General features: G+C 40.1%; 1 protein-coding gene across 1 annotated transcript in view; it reads left to right on the top strand.

Moving 5' to 3' along the window:
* The window catches only part of LOC126188824 (radial spoke head protein 6 homolog A), a 254,633-nt gene that overhangs the window by 42,909 nt on the left and 188,285 nt on the right, over positions 1–23,439 (top strand). The window lies entirely within an intron of this gene.

Below are 23,439 nucleotides of genomic sequence, written 5' to 3' on the forward strand. Positions count from 1 at the left end.
GTGATCCTTCTCAACCCAGCATGCCACATTCCTAGATGTTAACCCCCTCCTCTCTGATGGCTCCAGGCTCTGTCCACATTAAACCCTCTAACCACCAACAGTACCTGCATTTTGACAGCTGTCATCCCTTTCACACCAAAAAATCACTCCCATACATACCACATATCTGCAGTGACAAGAACTCTTTCTGCTCAGTATGCTGAGTGTCTCACCAAGGCCTGCACAGACTGGTACTGTCTCCCAGACTAGTCCACAGAAAGATCTCCCATGCCATTTGCCCTACCACCCCCAATCCTCTGATCACCCCCAAGAACCAGCTACATTACCACCCCAGACTGGAACAACTGGACCACATTATTCGCCAGGGTTTTGTTTACCTATCATCATGGCCTGAAATGAGGAACATCCTCCCCAAGATACTTCCCACTGTACCGAGTCATGGTTTACTGACTCTGGATATTGAGTGGCAGTGGCAGAGGAAGCAAAGGTCAGGGATGGCGTGAAGGAAGCAACACTTTGTGGACAGTAGACTGATCTCTTTCCTTGGCTCAGTGGGTGAGGTGTGAGTGAAACATTGGTGGCTCCACTAACAGTCATTTATTCAGACAAGACCTTAAACAAACAAACTAATACATTGTCTTTTAACTTGCTCAATTCCTCGCAGCTCCAGAGTGGCGGAATTGTAGTGTGCAGATTCCAGTGATAGCTGATTCAGTGATGGCTCGTATTGCGGCGGTGCACCGACATTGTATTCTTCTCTCAGTTCTGTGCCCATGGCTCTCTGCGGTGGCAGCATGGCCTTCTCCTTGTGAATTCACTCGTTGTGTTATTAACAAGCAGCTACAGTGTGGTGCAGAGTACTCTGTCCTGGAATTGAGCCAGTGACCCTCAAGTTCTGCATCTTCTGGCAGAGTTCTTCAGTCTCTTAAGTTCACAGGTGACCCATTTGGTGAAGCCACAGCCTCTTCATCCTCACCAGCCACCTGGATAAATACAACACGAACTTCTTTCTGGTAACATCTGGAATGGCATCTTCTGCATTGACCTATTGGCACAGTACAGACATCTTCTTCTGTCAAGCGGCATAGCTAAGTTGCTGTAGCAAAGTATGACGTCCACTGACTAACCATCAGTCCGTCCATCCATGCAATGTTTCTTCGTATCTTCTTTCTACTCTAAAGACCTCTTTAAATGAACTGTATTTATTCCATGTGTTTTTGCCAATGTCACAAAGTTTCTAGGATGGTGACTGACTTTTCGGATGTTGATCTATGCTTCTCACATTGAACAGAAACGTGACCAATGTTGACACATGTGCCGGCTTTCCATTGTTATATCTCTGTGCTGGCATGGTCGAGCATTGCCCTGTCATCTCCTCAGCATCACCAGATACATCACACACGTGAGGTCAGTATGCTGACAGTTCCTGGAGCAGTGACCACTGATGTGCGGAACAGCACAGGTCATTGTTCTGCTTGGAAGCATTGCTTGTCTCCTTGGTTGTTGGTCTGTTGAGGAGCTGACTGATGCTCCACAAACTCCGCTGATCATCAGCCTTCTCACATTGGACAGAAATGTGACCAATATCACACACATTCCAGCCTTTTTTGTTTGACTGCTGCTGCCCCCGAATATTTTGGCTTAACGTGTCAAAGTCTCTAAAATGTTCACTTAACCTATTATAAGTCGTCACGTATTTTTCAGCCTTGAACAACCATAAATAGCACATAATTATTATACACAATTATTACACACTCTACATTCTTTCCCTGTACAAAAAAATTTGTCCTCAAATTTTCTCTTTTGTCCATCTATAAATGACTAACAAACAAGAAACAAAAACACAGGGGCAACCTTAGTCTGTCAGGAAAATTGTATAATACATTCATTCCATAATAACTTGAAATACATCAGCATTAAGAAAATTTCTGAAAGAAATGTTAGAAACATGGTAGAATGATGGTCAGTAACAATACAATGAAGTAGCAGGTAACAATTATCTATACATACAGTTTAGCAGTACATATATATGCTCAGGATTTTTGTAGCCATTCAACTGATACTTTGTGTAGTGATATGTTATTGTTTGTCTTGAGTTTCCATCTGATACACATGAAAGCAGTACAAATTATAATTATGAAGAAGAAGGTTGCAGAGATACCTGTGCCCAATATCATAATTTGCATTTTATGTTGCTCTTTCAACTGTACAATATGCTGCATCATAGCATTGGTGTCAATCTTGCATTGTGCTGTGATAAGAACATCTAATGACTGCAGGATGGAAGGGGTCAAGGGAGTTGTTTATGTAAGACAAATTTTGAGGAGCCAATAGTTGCATAGGTGTTTCTGGCCAGTAAATTGGTCGCTAAGTGAAATTTAATGCCTTAAATGGAACATAACATGCCTGTAATATAGATAGTAGTATTCCTAAGCATATCTTACATAATTGTGATTTTATGGCTAAAGAAAAATTATTGTGCACTTTGTATGACCTAGATATGCTTATCAATACATTCTACTGAAGGACTCATTCTTATTTAAACACACAGTGTCTAATGATATCTTCCTGGTATTTAAAATCCAAAATTCCCCTTTGCATATTTTGATGATTCCCTTTTCTGTACCTCATTCCCTGTTAGCACATTATGTGTAGAATCTTTAGTACACAAAGCTTATTTACATTTGCATTAAAATTGTAGGCTTTGTATTGTGGATGCGTAATTTCCTGCATGCAAATGAAGGTTTTATGGAGCCGAGTGTACGTTCTGTATTGGTGCATCAGTGGTCTTCCGTTTTGTGCAGTTCAGCGCAGGTCGGAATAGTATTTGTTGCTGTCAGTGGCATTACGTCTGTTACTCCCTTAAAAGGTTTCAGCTGGCTTACATGAAAAATAGTTGTTTTTGTGGGTAACTGTAACCTGACATTAACTGTTGATGTGATTTTGACAACTTGTTAAGGAGCCTGATAATTTGTCACAATTTTTTTCATCTTTCCTTTAGCAACATAGAGAGTGGATAGGAAAATCCATTTGCCAATTTTTAAATCTGAATACTTAGTGTGTACGTTGCCTAATTTCTCTTCCCATTCAAATGGTCTAGTAATTGCTTTCTGTACGTTTTTCCACATGTTCTTAATGATTCGAGCAAATTCCCTAACTGTTTCTCCATTCCTTCCTTCTTTAGGCTTAATAATATCGAATAGCGACAATGACTTCCTTCCATAAATAAGTGTATAACGCAACATGCCACTTTCTTCATGTGTTTCAGCATTGTATGCATTTACACAGTATCAAATGAGGATATCCCCATTGATAAAATAACTTAGCATTTTCCTGATAATGTGGTGGACCCATTCTGTCCATCCAATTGGCTGTGGGTGTAATGGAGTAGTGCATAATTTACGTACTTTCATCAAACGGCAAAGTTGTTTCACGAGGTCAGACATGAAGTTACTACCTTGATCAGTTATTAGTGCTTCTGGTACACCAGATTTTAAAACCAATTATTGACCATATCCTGTGCAATGGTGTTTGCTTGTTGATCAGGAAGACTTACCATGGTTAAATATATTTAGAAATCATCTATAATCATTAGTACGTACCTATTCATGGCCGGTGTTTTATTAAATTGACCATATATGTCAATTCCTGAAATTTGAAATGGGTGTGATGCTTCCAGTAGATTTTGTAATGGTATACGTTGATGGCAATAGTCTGCTCACGGGGTGCATAGTACGCAATTGAGCATGTATCATGCTACATCGTGCTTTCTTGCTTCCCCTACCAGAAATGTTCAGCAATGTGTCTTTCAGTAGTTCTTTGACCAACATGACCTGAAAGATGTGATCATGGGCCTCTTACATAACTTCCTGTCAGAGGTGTTTGGAAACCATGATTCTTGGCCCAAGTATCATGCTACATCGTGCTTTCTTGCTTCCCCTACCAGAAATGTTCAGCAATGTGTCTTTCAGTAGTTCTTTGACCAACATGACGTGAAAGATGTGATCATGGGCCTCTTACATAACTTCCTGTCAGAGGTGTTTGGAAACCATGATTCTTGGCCCAAGTCTAATTGTTTGACACAAGATCCCATCCTGTACACAAAACTGCTGTTGTGTCACATATATTTTGCAATCTGCGTCTCAAGCCTGTGCTTTTCACCATTCTGCTGCATCATGACTTACTGCTTCTAATACCGCTACCTTTCTATTAAGACAATCTGCGTTGGAATGTTTCTTCCCCGGTTTATGAATGACTTCAAAGTCCATTTCGGAGCAGCATGGCAACCAACACATTAAACGACATGATGGGTCTTCTAGCCCTAGTAACCACTTGAGAACAGCATGGTCCATGAGTATTTTTAATTCATTCCCATACAATTAGCACTTGCAATATTTTATGCCATAGATGACACTCAGTAACTCCTTTCCCGTTGTTGAGTAGTTCTTTTCTGCTGTATTTAATTGTCTGGATGCATAGGCTACTGAATGTTCTGCACTGTTAATGTTTTGACCCAAAACTGCTCCGATAGAATATCCAGATGCATCACACGACAGGATGAATTCTTTGCTGAGGTATGGATAAATTAATACAGGACTTTGCAATGATTTGTACTTTGATGTTTCAAATGCTGTGCCACATTCTGTTATCCAGTAAAATTTAGTTCCTTTTTTTAAATAACTGTGTGAGAGGTTGTGCTATTTCTGCATAGTCTTTTACAAACTTTTGATAATAATTTGAGAGGCCTAGAAATTGCTGTACTTCCTTGGCACATTGCAGTTTGGGAAAATCTTTAGCTATGGTTATTAGCCGTGGATTGGTTTTGATTCCGTGTTTGGTGATAAGATAGCCTTAATATGTTACTTCCTTTAATACGAAGTGACACTTTTCCAAATTTAATGTTTATTTAGAGTTCCTGAGACATTGGAAAACTTCTTGTAAGTGAATTGCATGCTCTTTGATGACTTTTGAAAATACGATTATGTCATTGAAGTGTATCATGCATTCTTGAGGTTTTAATCCATGTAACACACCATCGAGCAATCTTTGGGGTGTTGTGGGGGCATTGTTTAATCTGAAAGGCATCCTTAAAATTGCCAATGACCTGAAGGTGTGGGGAAAGAAGTTTAATGTGTGTCCTGTGGTGCAACTTCTATTTGATGGTACCTACTCCTTGAGTCAAGTATGGAGAAATATTTACTGTTGACGAGATGGTCAAAGGTATCTACAATATTTAGTAATGGTTACATGTCCACAATTGTTTTTCTGCTTAAATGCCGGTGATCACAACAGAATCTATAACATTTTGCACCGTTGGCAGATGTCTTTGGCACAATTACAACATTTGCACTGTGTGGTGAATCCGAAGGCTCTATTATACCATCCTTTAATTGATGCTTTATGAATTCATCAAGTAACGGTTATAACTGGTGAGAAACTCTGCATGGTCTCCTATAAACTGGGGTGTTATATCTTATTGGAATCCTGTGTTGCGTGATGTTTGTTGCTGCTAGCGGTCCCTGTGAACTAAACAGATCCTGAAACTCATCCAAGACTACTTCCATCATTACCTGTTCACAAGTGTGATATCTTCTGGCGCAGTGCAGTTTTGTAGGTGGCTGGCTTTGTAACTATTGTCTACGTCTGACCGATCAAAATCATCCTCCTCTAAGGCACTTACGTTAGCTAATGACATTCTCTATCATGACTCCACTTTTCTTCTATCTCAAAATTATCTATGTGCATCGTTATCTTCTGTACTCCATCAACTGTTGCGAGACGAACTATACTCTTCCACACAAAACAATGTGTGTGTCTCATCATCATCTTTTAAGACTGATTATGCCTTTCAGCATTCAGTCTCGAGCATAGACCCCCTTATAAAATTCCTCCATGATCCCCTATTCAGTGCTAACATTGATGCCTCTTCTGATGTTAAGCCTATTACTTCAAAATCATTCTTAACTGAATCCAGGTACCTTGTCCTTGGTCTACCCCGACTCCTCCTACCCTCTACTTCTGAACCCATGAGTCTCTTGGGTAACCTTGCTTCTCCCATGCGTGTAACATGCCCCCACCATCTAAGCCTGTTCGCCCTGACTGCTACATCTATAGAGTTCATTCCTAGTTTTTCTTTGATTTCCTCATTGTGGACACCCTCCTGCCATTGTTCCCGTCTACTAGTACCTGCAATCATCCTAGTTACTTTCATATCCATAACCTCAACCTTATTGATAAGGTAACCTGAATCCACCCAGCTTTCGCTCCCATACAACAAAGTTGGTCGAAAGATTGAACGGTGCACAGATAACTTAGTCTTGGTACTGACTTCCTTCTTGCAGAAGAGAGTAGATCGTAGCTGCGTGCTCACTGCATTAGCTTTGCTACACCTCACTTCCAGTTCTTTCACTATGTTGCCATCCTGTGAGAATATGCATCCTAAGTACCTGAAACCGTCCACCTGTTCTAACTTCGTTCCTACTATTTGGCACTCAATCCGTTTATACCTCTTTCCCACTGCCATTACTTTCGTTTTGGAGATGTTAATCTTCATACCATAGTCCTTACATTTCTGATCTAGCTCTGAAATATTACTTTGCAAACTTTCAATCGAATCTGCCATCACAACTAAGTCATCTGCATATGCGAGACTGCTTATTTCGTGTAAACGTATCTTAATCTCACCCAGCCAGTTTATTGTTTTCAACATATGATCCATAAATAATATGAACAACAGTGGAGACAGATTGCAGCCTTGTCTTACCCCTGAAACTACTCTGAACCATGAACTCAATTTACTGTCAACTCTAACTGCTGCCTGACTATCTATGTAAAGACCTTTAATTGCTTGCAAAAGTTTGCCTCCTATTCCATAATCTCATAGAACAGAGAATAACTTTCTTCTAGGAACCCGGTCATATTGCTTTTCTAGATCTATAAACCATAGATACAATTCCCTGTTCCACTCGTAACACTTCTCCATTATTTGCCGTAAGCTAAAGATCTGGTCCTGACAACCTCTAAGAGGTTGTGTGTGTCTAAGTCATCATTTTCCTCTAATGGTTCCACTATGCATACTGAGTTTACAGGTAAAGCAGCATTAATGTCTGCCCAAAGTAGCTTTCCTGAACTGAATGGTATTTTATCCCATGAATCTACCATAAAGGACACTGCTCTAAGTTAGTTGATTCCTCTTTCTGGAGGGAGGAGGGATCTTGTGGCAGAGTGTCCTTGGCAGCTGTGCCACCTAATTGAAACAATGTTCCGCAGTGTAACCTAATCGAAACAATGTTCCACTAAGCTCCACTGTTTGCTGCCCGAGGTTGATTATGGCGTTTTGTTTATTCAGGAAATCTACCCCTAGGAGAGCATCATATTCATTGTGTATCCTTGATACAACTTCCAAAACCTCCTCAAATCTTACACCATGAATGTGAAAGGTCAGTGATGTACATCCTACTGATGGTATGTCACCTCTGCCTATACTATTTAACTTCTGTCTTGGAGGGCCATATCTCCTGACCTCAGTGCACTGTTTACTTATGATCGACACGTGAACCCCAGTGTCGACTAATAATCTACATGTTTTACATTAATAGTGCCTGGTAACCAACAGCTTGCCTTTACACATGCTCTAATAGCATGGAATTTTAATGGGAACACCTGGCGGTGGTTCTGGGGTTCCCATTCCTGTTCACAGATCCCTGGGGTTCCCATTCCTGTTCACAGATCCCTGTTTGCAAATATCCCAGTATTTCTACACTTACGATATTTATGGACCACCCTTTGACAATTTGTACACTGTGGTTGGTGACAGTTTTTCGCTATGTGTCCCTGTTGATTAGCCAGCCGGTGTGGCCGAGCGGTTCTAGGTGCTTCAGTCTGGAACTGTGCGACTGCTACGGTCGCAGGTTCGAATCCTGCCTTGGGCATGGATGTGTGTGATGTCCTTAGGTTAGTTATGTTTAAATAGTTCTCAGCTCAAGGGGACTGATGTTGAGTCCTATAGTGCTCAGAGCCATTTGAACCATTCTGAACCCTGTTGATTGCATTTGAAGCAATGAATCCCTGTGGAAAATGCATTTTTTTCTTTCTTTGCACCTCATCCCTGCATCAGTTAAATTCTTTGGAAATTCAGCCCTAACATGGTGCAATGCTTTGGGTGGCAATCCTCGCAAAAAGTATCCAAGGTCCTATTCCCTGCTTATTGTAGAATATACTTATTGGCTTAATCACTGCCTGACAGTTGGTAAGTGTTACTAGTAACTTTTTGCACTCTATACACAAAGCTTTCTATTGTTTCGTTGTGCCTTTTGGACATGGTGTTCAATTGTTCCCTACAGAAACGGCAATTGTTTTGCTTTTTAATTCACTCTTTCAAAACAAAAAACTCACATGGAGGTGATAATATTTCAAGTGAAGCACCAAAACTCTGTTCTTCACATATACACAACATATTCAGACACATTTGCAATACATCACAGTCACACAGGCAATATTTACAGACAGAATGAAATATATTATTATCTGTCATCTTTACAGTAAATACAGGGTGTCCCATTTATCTTGACCACCCTAAATAACTGTCCAGATGCAAATTCTAAAATTTTTCAAACAAATGTTCTTTAGCCATCAGGGGGACATCAATCAGCATGATTTCCTTCGTTGTAGCTTTGTTTATTTTACAAAGATATGAACAAAGGTATGACATTTTTAAATGGCACCCTATTTTTTTTATTCGGCAATTCATTTCCTCTCCTAAAGACCTATTCAAAAATGTATCACAGTGTACCATTCACTCAAACACAACATTGACTTTCAGTCTGGGATCACAAACTCATCCACTTGCTGGAGTTGTTAGAAAACAAATGAAAACTAAGTAAAAACATAACACAAAATTGACTTCGACTTCCTGAACCATTGCCCAGGAGGAGAACATTCAATGGTCCTCAGAGTGGTGACCCTGGACACTGATGCTCTGGTGCACTCATTGAATGAAAGAATTATTTACTGGTTCCAGTGCTGCCTGCTGAAGAGACTTATAAGCAAGCATGATACGTTCCTGCATGTCCTCTGGAGTTGTTGGCAAATTGCGATAGACAACGTCTTTAATGCATTCCCAAAGAAAAAAGTCCAGGGGATTTAAATCAGGAGACCTAGCAGGCCAAGTGACTGTTCCTCTTCAACCAATCCATCTGGCAGTATACCTTTGGTTCAGAACACGACATGCATGCAAGGCATTATGTGCTGGACTTCCATCGTGATGATACCACATAAGCATTCTGGTTCTTAGCGGCACTTCATGCAGAAAAGGAGGAAGAATTCGTCTGAGGAAGTTGACATACACTATGCCATTTAAACTACCACTGATGAAATAAGAACCAATAATTGTAGTACCGAGCAGCCCACAGCAGATGTTAACTCTCCACTGGTGCTGGTGTTAAACCTGTCCAAGCCATCGTGGGTTGTCGCTGGGCCAAGAATGCATGTTCCTTGTATTTACGTGGCCACTGACAGAACTGTACACAGTTCTGGAAATCATTACCAGGCAATTCTTGATGTAGGTTTACAGGGTAAGGTTGGAATCGATGTCATGTAAGAATACGATGTACACTGGTTTTAGGAATGCCAGTCTCGTGTTTAATCTGTTGTATGCTCACACGTGGATTCATAGCAATGAAAGCGAGAACAATAACTTTGGCAGCTTTGTTTGTGTGAGTGCTACAACGATTGCATTGTCATGGGTTGTAACTTCCTGTTTCCCGAAGTGTCGCAAGAAAATGAGAAAACATCCATTGGGAAGATGTGTTCTTGTCAGGATATCGCTCTCTGTACAATTCCGCTGCCTGCATAGCATTTCACCTACCTTCAACAACAACAACAACAACTACAACAATAAAAGAAACGTTATGTCAATGCAGTTTGTTGGGAGGACAGCCTTTACTGTATGCCTACTCTGCACAACAGTATTTAAAAGGACTAAACTGCTGTACTAAATGTACCCGTACATAAGAAAACAGTATTGATATTACTGTTCTGCTAACTTACATTCCCCATAGATGAGTAGCATTTCTACCTTCTCTTTGTTGCTGTACATTCTGCTCACACAACTCTTCAACTGATGATGGTTGATGGAATGATGGGTGCGGATTCTACTTTTTTGAATAGGTCTTTAGGAGAGGAAATGAATTACTAAATAAAAAATACAGGGTGCCATTTAAAAAAGTCATACCGTTGTTCATATCTTTGTAAAAAACAAAGTTACAATGAGGGCAATCATGCTGATTGATGTCCCTCTGACGGCTAAAGAACATTTGCTTGAAACATTTTGTAATTTGTATGTGGACAAACAGTTATTTAGAGTGGTCAAGATAAATGGGACACCCTGTATAGTAAGACAGATATTAATATTTACAAACCAGTCTCACTATTTACCTCCTTCACAAAGGTAGCAAAACATTATTTATGGAAGAACTTTAACATACCTCTCTCATAAGAAAATTATTTTAAAGGGTCTCTCCACAGAACATTCAACTTCTCAATGCGCTGGTCACATTATTCTTTCAGTTACAAATTATTTTTTCCCAGGGAAAGAAAACACCATGTCTTTGCTAGCCACTTCTTTGAATAAAATTATGATTTTTCAGATGTATAAAACATTCTGAGGTGCCCCCAAGGCATGATACAACATGTCCCCAAATGTGGACCTTGTGTTCAAGTGGGTACAGCATAAGTCAAAAAGTCAAAGTATTTTATTTGATTTTATTTCACCAAAATACATAAATTATACAAAGTTTACTTAATGATTATATACATAAACTATGGTTTTACATTTGTGAAGAATGATAATCAAAGAAACAATTTTTTTCTAACCAGACATTGAATCAATAGCAACCTTCTCTCCTGCCCTCCATCTAAACTGCAACTCTTCACTGTCCGCCACCCCCACCATACTATCCCTCTCCCTCCCCACCACAGCCTCCTCCTTACCCCCACCCAGTCGACGCTTCCACCATGCACTAGTGCTGCTGTTCGCAGTGTGGTTTCAGCTCTCTGAGAGTGCAGATGTGTGTGCAAGTTGCATTTATGTGAGTGTGTGTGTGTGTGTGTGTGTGTGCGTATGTGTGTGCATGCGTGTATGTGTGTCTACTACTGACAAAGGCCTTAATGGCTGAAAGCTGTAATTGTGTGAATCTTTTTGGTGTGCCTATTGTGACTCAGCATCTCCGCTATCTGGTGAGTAGCAACTTTCCTTCTCTGGTATTGTTACTCTCCTTCCATAGATATTCTCAATCCCATTTCCCGCTGTGTTCTTGGGTGCCCTCTAGGTCTTTTTCCATCCTCCTTTAGTTCTTCCATAATTTTGGGGAGTCTCTGCCCATGCATCCTCTTAACATGCCCGTACCATCTTAATCTCTTTTGACATAACTGCCTATTGGCTTCTGTCTCGGGTTCTTCGGCCGACGTTCATCTAATGATTTTTCTGACGTTTCGCCAGCACGAGTGGCTGGCATTGTCAAAGCTTCACCCTCCATTGCCGGTGGTGAACTGGAGCCGAGCTCGCGGCCGCAGACTATATGTACCTGGCGCGCCAACGTCCGAGGGCTTCTCCGCGGTCATTTCCGGTGCGGTTCTCCTCTTGCTACCTGCGACGGTCGTTCGCTGCAGTACGGGAAGCCAGGACCCGTTTACCTTAAGGCTTTCCTCTTTCTTGTTGAAACTGTTCGCGTGTTTTTGTATTTCTACAGCTTCTCTGAACAAGCGCGTGTGATAGTGCTTCTCTACAGCCAGAACTTCCGTGTCGGCGAATTTTATTACGTGGTCGTTCTCATTCAGTGCGTGCTCTGCCACGGCCGATTTCTCCACCTGCCCCAGCCTGCAATGTTGCTTATGCTCTTTCATCCTGGTGTTAATTGATCGTCCAGTCATTCCGACATAAACTTTTCCGCATGTGCATGGTATACGGTATATTCCCGACATTGCAAGTGGGTCTCTTTTCTCCTTCGCCGATCTAAGACACTCTTTGATCTTCCTTGTCGGTTTGAAAATTGTCTTTACGCCATGTTTGCGCAATATACGGCCGATTGTGTCTGTCACTCTGGGAATGTATGGCAGAAAGGCCGTACCCGACATTTCTTTTTCTGGTTCCTTACTTCGCCGAGTGTTTGGCTCTGTTACACTTCTAATGTAATTTGTGGAGTACCCATTGCTCCTCAGAACAGTTTCCAGGTGTTGCATTTCCCGTTTGAGGTGTTGTGGCTCACATATTCGTCCTGCTCTTGTTACGAGCGTACTAATCATGCCTCTTTTCTGGCTTGGGTGGTGGTTTGACAGTTTGTGAAGGTATCGGTCCATGTGTGTCGTTTTTCGATAGACGCTGTGTCCCAGGTTTTCGCCTTCCCTTGTGACCAGCACATCTAGAAATGGCAGTTTCTTGTCCTTTTCTACTTCCATGGTAAATCTTATGTTGGCATGGAGGCTGTTCAAGTGTCTCAGGAAGTCACCGAGCTGTTCTTCACCATGGCTCCACACCACGAAAGTATCATCGACGTACCTGTACCACACCTTAGGTTTGCAAGTCACCGAGTCCAGTGCCTGTGCTTCGAATTGTTCCATGAAGAAGTTGGCCACCACTGGACTGAGAGGACTACCCATGGCGATGCCTTCCAGCTGTTCGTAGAAATCGCCATTCCACGTGAAATAGCTCGTGGTGAGACATGCATGGAAGAGCTTTTTGATGTCTTGCGGGAACATGGAGCCAATGTGCTCCAGAGCGTCACTGAGTGGCACTTTCGTAAATAGCGAAACAACATCAAAGCTGATCAGGATGTCGTTTGGTGCAAGTTTCAGCTTCTTCAGCTTCTCAATGAAATGTCCTGAGTCCTTAATGTATGTGTCGGTCTTCCCCACGTGTGGCTGGAGCAGAGAGGCCAAGTGTTTTTCCAGTTTATACGTTGGTGAGCCAGGAGCGCTAACGATCGGTCTCAGTGGAACGTTCTTCTTATGGATCTTGGGTAATCCATACAGCCGAGGTGGTAGGGCTTCCGTGTTGCGCAGGTTTCTCTGTATGTCCGCCGGCAGAGAAGCCGCCTTGATTAATCGATTCGTATTCCGAGTGATACGCTGCGTCGGATCTGTGCTTAGTTTTCGGTATGTCGTCGGATCTAATAGGTCTCGGATCTTTTGCTCATAATCTTTGGTCTTCATTACGACGGTCGCATTCCCCTTATCGGCAGGCAGTACCAATATACTCTTGTCGGCGTTGAGATTCTTAATGGCTTGTACCTCTTCTTTCTTCAGGTTGCAATTTGGTGGTTTTGCTCGGCGTAGTATCCTGGCTGTTTCCGTGCGTATTTCCTCTGCCCTTTCACAAGGAAGGGTCCGAATGGCTGCTTCGGTGTTGGCAATGATGTCCTCCATAGGTATAGTTCTCGGGACGATAGCGAAATTCCCTCCTTTTTGAAGAACAGACACTTCCTCTTCGGACAATTGTCGTTCAGTGAGGTTGACCACTGTGTGTGACATGTCAGGAATCGCCTTGTTGGTCTGCTTCCAGCATCTTTTAAACTTTTTCTTCTGCCGCTCGGTGCAGCGCTCTAGTTCGTTCTGCATGCTCCTGTGAGTGATGCTGTCGATCTTGTCCCAGTCGTCTTGATGCATTCTGCTACTTAGTTGATAGAAAATGTCCAGAAGTTCCTGATCCGTTCTTGCCAAGTCTCTCCGTGTTGTATGTATTCGCTCACGAAGAAAAGCTCGTTCCATTCTGTCGTAGATACGATGTGCTTGGGCGGTGGTGAATATGCGCTTACATCTCAAGAACTTCGGTGTAGCACATTCATCTCAGCACCGTGACAGAAAGGCGAGAGAGGACATCAGTCACGCATTCTTCTTCGGTCGTTGGTCAAGGCGTCGGTACAATCTGCAAATCTCCTCCCCGTAGAGGCGTAATACAAAATTGTTAAGGCTTTCGTGGCCACTTGTTGACAAACTGCCTATTGGCTTCTGTCTCGGGTTCTTCGGCCGACGTTCATCTAATGATTTTTCTGACGTTTCGCCAGCACGAGTGGCTGGCATTGTCAAAGCTTCACCCTCCATTGCTGGTGGTGAACTGGAGCCGAGCTCGCGGCCACAGACTATATGTACCTGGCGCGCCAACGTCCGAGGGCTTCTCCGCGGTCATTTCCGGTGCGGTTCTCCTCTTGCTACCTGCGACGGTCGTTTGCTGCAGTACGCGAAGCCAGGACCCGTTTACCTTAAGGCTTTCCTCTGTCTTGTTGAAACTGTTCGCGTGTTTTTGTATTTCTACAGCTTCTCTGAACAAGCGCGTGTGATAGTGCTTCTCTACAGCCAGAACTTCCGTGTCGGCGAATTTTATTATGTGGTCGGTCTCATTCAGTGCGTGCTCTGCCACGGCCGATTTCTCCACCTGCCCCAGCCTGCAATGTCGCTTATGCTCTTTGATCCTGGTGTTAATTGATCGTCCAGTTATTCCGACATAAACATTTCCGCATGTGCATGGTATACGGTATATTCCCGACATTGCAAGTGGGTCTCTTTTCTCCTTCGCCGATCTAAGACACTCTTTGATCTTCCTTGTCGGTTTGAAAATCGTCTTTACGCCATGTTTGCGCAATATACGGCCAATTCTGTCCGTCACTCTGGGAATGTATGGCAGAAAGGCCGTACCCGACATTTCTTTTTCTGGTTCCTTACTTCGTCGACCGATACCTTCACAAACTGTCAAACCACCACCCGAGCCAGAAAAGAGGCATCATTAGTACACTTGTAACGAGAGCAGGATGAATATGTGAGCTGCAACACCTCAAACGGGAAATGCAACACCTGGAAACTGTTCTGAGGAGCAATGGGTACTCCACAAATTACATTAGAAGTGTGACAGAGCCAAACACTTGGCGAAGTAAGGAACCAGAAAAAGAAATGTCGGGTACGGCCTTTCTGCCATACATTCCCAGAGTGACGGACACAATCGGCCGTATATTGTGCAAACATGGCATAAAGACGATTTTCAAACCGACAAGTAAGATCAAAGAGTGTCTTAGATCGGCGAAGGAGAAAAGAGACCCACTTGCAATGTCGGGAATATACCGTATACCATGCACATGCGGAAAAGTTTATGTCGGAATGACTGGACGATCAATTAACACCAGGATCAAAGGGTGTAAGCAACATTGCAGGCTGGGGCAGGTGGAGAAATCGGCCGTGGCAGAGCACGCACTGAATGAGACCGACCATGTAATAAAATTCGCCGACACGGAATTTCTGGCTGTAGAGAAGCACTATCACACGCGCTTGTTCAGAGAAGCTGTAGAAATACAAAAACACACGAACAGTTTCAACAAGAAAGAGGAAAGCCTTAAGGTAAACGGGTCCTGGCTTCCCGTACTGCAGCGAACGACCGTCGCAGGTAGCATGAGGAGAACCGCACCGGAAATGACCGCGGAGAAGCCCTCGGACGTTGGCGCGCCAGGTACATATAGTCTGCGGCCGTGAGCTCGGCTCCAGTTCACCACCGGCAATGGAGGGTGAAGCTTTGACAATGCCAGCTACTCGTGCTGGCGAAACGTCAGAAAAATCATTAGATGAACGTCGGCCGAAGAACCCGAGACAGAAGCCAATAGGCAGTTTGTCAACAAGTGGCCACGAAAGCCTTAACAATTTTGTATTAATCTCTTTTCTTCAATTTCTTCTCTCATACTCTCCTGTTTAAGGTCCTATCTACATTCCTTACTCTGTACATTCTTGTTTTTCCCTTAACTGCTTTGAGAAATTTCATTTCCCCTGCTTGCAGCCTGCTCCAGTCCCTTTCTGTCATTGTCCATGTTTCTCCTCCATAGATAACAATAGCAAGGTAATAATTCTTATACATAAGAACTTCCTGATTCCAAATCAGGTGTTTTATTGTTTGGTAGAAATTGCCTCCATTCTGTAACCTCCTATTACTTTCGTTGGTTATTCTTCCATCACTAGATATTCCACCCTCTAAATAAGTGAAACTGTCTACCATTTTGAGGGGCTCTCCATTCAAAGTAATATTTCCGTTGATCCCTTTGTCTCTTCCAAATACCATTACTTCACTCTTATCTTTACTTATTTTTAATCCATGCCTTTCCATTACTTTCTTCCATGCATCAAGTTGTAACTGTACCTCTACCTCTTTATCACCATATATCTGCAAAAATCATCTTTTTGTATTTTTCTTTTACTATATCTTTAACTGCCCTATTTATTCCCTCCATTACAACATTAAAAAGTGCAGGAGATAGAATACTTCCTTGTTTAAGGTCTTGTCTTATTTCGAAATATTCATTGTTCCATAATGGTGTTCTAATTCTACATTTGTGTCCTCTGTACATTGTCTTTATTACATTAATGTATCCATCTTCTATATCTATCTTCTTCATTTCTTCCCAGAGTCTTTCCCTGTTAACTGAGTCATATGCCTTTTCTATGTCTATAAAAACCGTTATCACCCTTTTGTTATACTCCAAATGTTTTTCCATCAATTGACAGATAGAAAATATCAGGTCGATCGTGTTTCTTCCTTTCGTAAACACATGCTGTTCTTCACTCAGCTTCTTGTCTATCTTTTCACTTATTCGATTTACCAACAATAGTATATTTACCAAATCACAGTTTGGGTTTCAGAAGGGTTCCTCTATAAGAATGCCATTTACACATTCAGTTACCAGATTTCCAAACATTAAATAATAAAATAGCACTGGTTGGTATTTTCTGCACCCACTCCAATGCATTTTACTGTGTGAATCATAATATTCACCTACATAAGCTAACATTTTATGGGGTTGATGGTATAGCCAAACAGTGGATAACATCATATCTAACCAAAAGAATGAAGAAGGTTGTACTTAGTAATTCAAGCAATATAGCCTGTGACATAGTTCTGACTCGGGAGAAATCATCTATGGGGTTCCCCAAGGTTCAATCTTTAGTCCACTACTGTTCTTTTAGCAGATACAGCATACATACAGAAATAGAAAAAGAGGTAAACAGTGTTCTTAAAAGTATCATTGACTGGTTTTCTGCAAATGGTCTCATCCTGAATTTTAAAAAGATGCAAGATATTCAGTTCTGCATACCTAGAGGTATTACACCAGTGACAAGTGTAACTTCCAAATTCTTAGGAGTCCACATTGATGAGAATTTAAATTGAAAAAAAAAAAAAAACACATTCTGCAAGTCCTAAAACAACTTAGTTCAGCCACATTTGCACTTGAATCATTGTGAATCTTGGTGAGAGACAAATCAATAAGCTGACAACTGTGACATATTTTCATTCAATAATGTCACATGGAACAATGTTCTGGGGTAACTCATCCTTAAGAAAGAAAGTCTTCATTGTGCAAAAACATTCTGTGAGAATATGTGATGCTCACACACAATCAGCTTGTAGACATCTCTTTCAGCATTTTGACTTCTGCTTCATGCTATATTTTATTCCCTCATGAAATTTGTTGTGAATAATTCACTACAGTTTAAGAAGAAAATGAGTTACATAATTCATTATATACATATACTAATGTGCTTTATATGTCCGGGCCAACCTTGCAGATTTTCAGACAAATGCCGACTTAACTACAATATCCAAAATAGCACAGCACTCTGTACTCAGTGAACAAAAAGAACACACACACACAAAGGCATGTGATTCATATTGGTACAGAACTCTACAACAGACTGCTAGCCAACATCAGAAAATTAGAAGATGAAAACAGATTTAAAGTAGAATTTAAAGAATTTCTACTTGAACAATGTTTTTACTCAGTAAACGACTATTTAGGCCAATAAACAATTCTGATAATGTTTATATTAAGGCAAAACTGAAAACAATGCCTTTCATCCCCTAAAGTTTCTATTAATTTTGTATATCTGATGGACAACTGTTGAGTTTATTGAATTAATGTAGTGAATATAAGGGATTTCTGTTCAGGGAAGATAAAAGTAAAACCTTAGGGCAAACAGACTATGCAGTTATGATACTGTTAATATACATGTAAAAAAAGTTTGTGTCTTGTATGACCAAGTATTATTATTTGTACAATTTTGTATGTATTATTCTTTGTACTACTTAATGTAAAATTTTGTATGTTCCTTTTCCATAAATAGTTTCACATAAATTTACATCTACTTTTGGATAACATCCATATAATATTTATTGTCTATAGATGGATAAATAAATAGATAATACAATACAATAACAGAAGGAAGAATGACATTCATTACTATGTATTAAAGATGTCTTTAGCACAAAAAGCGGTGCTCAATGATGCAAAAATGATCATTTACCCAGTGATATGAAATGTATGACAAACAGCAAAGTAAAACTTGACTGCGGAGAAAATTTCTCCTTGAAAACTTGAGAACTCATATCCCATAGAAGAATTTCTGTTATTGTAATGTGTAAAAGGTGGTGGGTAGGAATTACAAACTCACTTTCTTTTTGTTAAATAAATTAGAAATGTTCAGAATGTAACCGTAGTACAAATTAATTTGTGTTGTGAATGTATAATGACTGTCATGCAACATTATCCATGGAACACTTTACTAACTAACTTATTGTGTAATAGTTTGATATGGCATGGAGAACCATTAAAGAATCATGTACATGTTCTTTGTAGTGCAATATTTTTCAGTGTGAAAGTGTACATAGTTGTAAAACTGGCTGATTCCCTATCGTAACAGAAGGTCATAATATGATCCACAGTCCAAGCAGGAAACTAACGTATTGCATGGTATACTATTTTCTTTGTATAATTTGCAATTCTAGCTTTACAAAATTCATGCACCACTTGTGAAAGACCTAAAACTAAAACTAGTCACTTAGAAAATAACAGAGCACAGGTACTGTGTAAGTATGGTTTTGTCTTTTGCACAATTTGTAGGAACACAGAGAATATGTAATATTTTAAGTTTTTCCAAAGCTCACTTTATATCATCAAACTAAATTTGTTGTTCATAGAGTTGCTTGATGTGATACTTAAAAATTTTCTTGTGTGTAGATTGCTGTCTGTCAGATGACATTGGTTCAATCTTATGACCATGTCCTTCGTCAGGGATATACTGGTGACGTTATACTGAGCTCTGCTATTTAAAATCCTGCCATCCTATTCTTGGTGTGCTTATATGTCCACGGTGTGACAAAGCGAGTTGGGATAATTTTACTTCCCCTCTTCTTTTGCCATCTGCCTCCTTAAAACTCCTTTTTTTCGTTTTGACTAATTACCATTAACATAAGCAAGTATAATCTGCATTTTCATAAAAGAGAAAGGTTGGCCCTTAGTTTTTAAAGAATATAACATCAGATGTAATTTCATGGTTAGTTTTATGTATGTAATTGGTTTTCTAATTTATTTCAGCTATTCCTAGTTAATACTTTCATTACAAGGTGAAATCAGTAATTGTTTCGTAACTTAAATTCTGTTGTTGACTTATAAACAAGTATAACTTCTGTAATAAGTATAAATGTTTGGAGGAACAACTAATTGTATTCTTAAAGGATCTGTTTGGCTCTATTTGAAAACATGTTAGCAAAGCCAGCCCTTAATTAATTCCAGAATAATTAACAGTTTTGTCGACAGTATTATTTGCCTAACTATATATCTTAATTTCATGATTTAAACAAATAATTCAGCTTAATCCTTGTAGTAGAAGAAACAGTTAAAAAACAATTTTTTGTTGTATTTAGTTAATTTAATGAGTTATGTTTTAATTGTGATTTCTCTAAATTAAACATCAAGCAAAGTGTAGTTTGAGGGCCTATTATTGTAATGATATATAAGGGCCAGATTTTTGGTCACGAGACAGTCAGTCCACAGCCACGTTTCAGACGAAAAATCTGTATTGGTTAGATCAACAACAATGCATCCCTGAAATAAGTGTAGCACAATTAGGCCATGTGTTAAAACAATGACAGTGTCTGTCCCATACATACATTATTATTCTACAAGAACTGTGAGCCAGGTGGTTAGGCTTTTACTGCTCATAGATGTTAACAGAAAACTATTGTAGCAATATGTGGATGTTCGCCTGCAACCTATTAATAAGGCTTATCGAAAGTTAAACAGTAGTGCACTGGCCAAATAACTGTGTAATATTGGGGGGTTGTGAACAGTGAAAGTAAAGAACTGTAAAACACAACTATGTATCTGCTGTCCACATCATTTACAGTAGTCAGTGTCCATATTACAAACCCCATTTTCCAGCCAATGCAGTACGTCGACACCAAGGACAATCAACAAAGAGATAAAGCAGGCAAACATCACATTGTACATGCATTACTTGAGCTCATGCACTTCTGCTGCAACTCTTTACCTCCGAAAGGTAGATGAGGAAGTTTGGAACCTTCTAAGTGTATGAAGATACCTCTGGAATGTAGATGAGGAAGTGTGGAAACTTCTAAGTCTATGAAGAAAACTTGCTGTACTGCTTGTAAATCTCAAAGTCTTTGATACTTTGGAGCAGTTCTGCTAGGGGGGGGGGTCTATCTTGTGTTACACCTATTATTGTTCATCTTGGCCTGGTGCTAAATAGACCTTAACCTCTCCAGTTAATGATTCAACATAGAATTTGCTGTACATGCACTTGAAATGACAATATAACACAAGCTGCATAAGATTATGTGTCTGTTGTTTTGTGCTGGAGGAACTCCAGTCTAGCAGCTATAAAATGGATTTTGTTATAAAAAGGTCATATAGATGAGTACAGATTCTCTTTGATGGGAGGGTGGATGGGTCTGTTAATGGCCTTTGCTTCTAATAATATAGATGAGGATTTAAAATGAGTACTGCTGCTGCTGGTCAGTGATTTGACTTGCCAGAAATTGTCAATAATTTCTGGGAGATATTCCATTCAAATGACAGAAATGATAGAAAATGGGTAGTTGGAAGTCACTGTGAAGTATTCTATGGCGGATTTCAGAAGGTGCAGTGCTAATGCTGTCTGCTGCTGTTTTAGGTCCATTAACTATTTAATGTCTTCCATGTTTTTCAAGCAGAAGTTCACCGGGTGTGACTTGATCAGTATACAGCACGCTTTGTATCTTCAAATATGCAAATGTTTGACCTCACAAGTCTGTCATTGCCATTATTGTAGATGGTGCTCAAAGTTTATTACCTTATAGTGAATAGTGAATAGCGTTTTATTTGTGTCATAACATACAATTTCTAATCATATGATTAGTGTACAGGAGACACGTTAAAAAATGGATAACACAACTTAGGCCTAATTGGTACAAAGAATTTTAACATTAATATTGTGGTGTCACCGCCAGACACCACACTTGCTAGGTGGTAGCCTTTAAATCAGCCGCGGTCCGTTAGTATATGTCGGATCCGCGTGTCGCTACTATCACTATTGCAGACCGAGCGCCGCCACACAGCAGGTCTAGTCTAGAGAGACTCCCTAGCACTCACCCCAGTTGTACAGCTGACTTTGCTAGTGATGGTTCACTGCCTACATACGCACTCATTTGCAGGGACGACAATTTAGCATAGCCTTCAGCTACGTCATTTGCTATGACCTAGCAAGGCACCATATTCAGTTACTATGTCTTCTGAACAGATAATATTGTGACTCGTACCGTCAAGCGTGGCATTCATCATTAATGGATTAAAGTTAAGTATCAAACTAATTACGTCCGCTTTCTGAATTCTCATTCCTTGTCACGTTCCAGACCTCACGTCAGTATAGTCCTTCCCTCCTCACGCCAGCCTGTGTGAGCTAAAACGCGTGCATTTCGGCCTCCATTAGTAACACGGTGTTGGCTCTTCTGCCAACACAACAAATATAAACTTTTATTTTTCTTTCCTCCCTTTTGTGAAGGACAGCTACATTTACACACAAGACTATATGTAGATGTATCCTGCTCAAATGTTCAGTTCATCCTTCATGAACTCATCAACAGTGTAGTAGCAGCGTTTGACAAGTATATCATATAGCTTTGTTTTCAGTGTCTCTAGGTTCATACTCGGAACATTCTTTCCTTTTAGCTTGTTATGAATTTTCATTGCCATGTACTGAGGAGACTGCGCATAAATTGTCTTTGTTTCTCGTGTTATACGTGTGATTGAAACAGTTTTCCTCGAATAAATTTAAATTGCTGTGTAGAAAGATGATAATATCATAGATGTATAAGAAGGGAACTGTTAATAACTGTTGCTTTTCAAAGAGTGGGTGACACGATGTCCTTGGATGGGCAGTACACGTGTTCCTTATTATTCTTTTCTGTAACTTTAGTATGCGCAATATATTGCTTGAATTTCCCCAAAAAATAATACCATACCTTACAACTGATTGAAACTAGCTGTGGTATGCAATTTTCTTTGTATTCATGTCTGTTGCCCCAGCTAATATTTGCATAGCAAATGCAAAGTTACATAATTTGTTTAACAGGTAGTCAACATGTTTATTCCAATTTAAATTTTTATCTAGGTTTAACTTCACAGAATCCACTTCTTCTATATCCTGATTTTTATGAGTTATTTTAATTTCTTGAGACTTTGACTGTTTTGTTCTGAATTGGACCATGTGGGTTTTGGGGATGTTCAGTCTTAATCCATTCAGTTGGAAACATGTTTTTAGTTTGTTCATTCTGTTTGTTATGTAGAGAGGGATGTTTTCTGGCTCCTGGTTTTCAATTAATACAGATGTGTCATTGCAAATAAAATCAATGGAGCATTTATATTGTTCGGTAAATCAGTAACATAGAACAAAACCAAAATAGGTCCTAGAATTGAGCCTTGAGGGACACCTTGGGCTACTGTTTTTTTCCATTTTGAATAGTAATTTGTTGCATGAGACAATCTCTCTTTGTTTCCTATTTGATAAGCATGATGTAAGCCAATTTAGAACACATTACCCTTGATCCCATACTTGTCAAGCTTATAGATGAGCAGTGCATGATTTACAGAGTCAAAGGCTTTTCTGAGATCACAAAAGATTCCTGCAACTTTATTATTGTTGTCTAATGATGTGCTGATATTGTCGATAAACTTGTTAATTGCATCAATAGTACTTTTGCCATGCTGGAAACCAAATTGGTTTTCCGTAATAATATCATATTTCTCCATAAAATTTCGAATCTGCGTAGCAGCAGCATTTTCAAAGATTTTTAATAGGATTGGAAGGAGGGAGATGGGACAATAATTCCCCATATCCTCTCTTGACCCCTTTTTGAGCAACAGTTTTACTTCTGCATACTTCAGCAGCTCTGGGAATCTTCCTTGTTCAAAGGATTGGTTTATTACTTTAGATAGTGGGTATCCTATTATTTTACACACAAAAAAGACATCGTAGTTGCACTGATTGTAAAAATTATTCATTTTAACTATTGCAGTTTCGGCTATTTGGCTCAGATGCGACAATGACATGTGCTTCACAGAATTTTTTTTAGAATTTGGCATG

This window comes from Schistocerca cancellata, chromosome 5, assembly GCF_023864275.1.
Source record: "Schistocerca cancellata isolate TAMUIC-IGC-003103 chromosome 5, iqSchCanc2.1, whole genome shotgun sequence".
NCBI lineage: Eukaryota > Metazoa > Arthropoda > Insecta > Orthoptera > Acrididae > Schistocerca > Schistocerca cancellata.